The sequence below is a fragment of the Buteo buteo genome, chromosome 26 (genome assembly GCF_964188355.1).
Source record: "Buteo buteo chromosome 26, bButBut1.hap1.1, whole genome shotgun sequence".
Classification (NCBI taxonomy): Eukaryota; Metazoa; Chordata; class Aves; order Accipitriformes; family Accipitridae; genus Buteo; species Buteo buteo.
Window position 1 is genome coordinate 1,054,476 of NC_134196.1, and position 1,272 is coordinate 1,055,747.

The following is a 1,272-nucleotide window of genomic DNA, read 5'->3' on the forward strand; positions in this document are numbered from 1 at the left end:
TCGCCATGCCCTGAATCAATGGGAGTGCATATGGTGTCCCTCAGCCCTCCCAGTGCTGCTGCCTCTGGGGCTAAGGTGCATTTGGGAGGCACTTTCTGGTCTGTGGCAGTCAGTGAAGGAGTTGGTAAGTGTCTGTGATGTGGAAAACACACATGGTAAGAGCACACTTCGCTCTCATTTGTCCTGTCAGCCTGTCCTTTTGCTCCACCAGACTCCATGGAAGCAGGGGAGCTGGCTCTGTTTTAACATGTTTTTGGCTCCTCCTGGGACATAGTCTAGCTACATTTCAGTGGCACCACACCAGCTTGAAAATCTCATTTCTTGAAGGTTTGATATTGTTTCAAGCACATCCCTCCTGCCTTCAGGCTGCAAGTCAACAACTTGCATCACGGCTTCACATACCCCCTTCCCAATCTGCTCCCCAATGTTACATTAGTATCCTTAAGTTTTGTCTCCCATCCTCTGTGTTACAGGTGTTGAACTGTGTAGGTGGAGGGGAGAGGAGAAGGGGAGGGCAAGCACCATTTCCACCTCAAATTTACTAGAAAAAGGCAAGATAACGCCTTTCAAACCAATGCCTAGGAGGGCTCTTTCTCATGGCAAGGTATTCAGGAGACCCAAATGTCCCTGTGTTGCCTGTCAGTGCTGGTAGGAAGAGTGGGGAAGACCCAGCCTGGCATATTGTAGACAGCACTGTGCTTGAGGAAGGGGGTTTGCTTGCCAGGGGCATATGGATACGTGGTACCATAACATACCATATAAAAACTCATGGGAGAGGAAGCCTCTGAAATGGGAGACTACAACCTCATACCATCAGGAGGTTTTAAAAAATTATTATTATTATTATTATTATCTTCATCATTATCATTATAACCATTATTATCTTCATCATTACCATCATCACCATTATTTTGCTTTGATATTGTTCCTACTTTCAAATAAAAATATTACATGTGTTCAGAACATCAGAAATACATATTTTCACAAGCTGAATTAAATGTGTACAAGCTCCTTTCTTATTCTTGATTATGCAAGTACCCAGCAAGACACAAGCAAATAAATACAGGAATATAGATACAGCAGACACAGACATATGCAGTGATGAAAAGATCACATCCTTCCTCCTGCATTTGCTTGCTGTGGCTTGGGTTTCTATTTCTTAAGCACTTCTAACATTGAATCAGCTTGCTTTATTCAAGAAAAGTAGCATGGAGAAGCTACTAACCCTCCTCTGCACCCTCAAGCAGTTGATCTCTGGTCCACAAAGCCAGC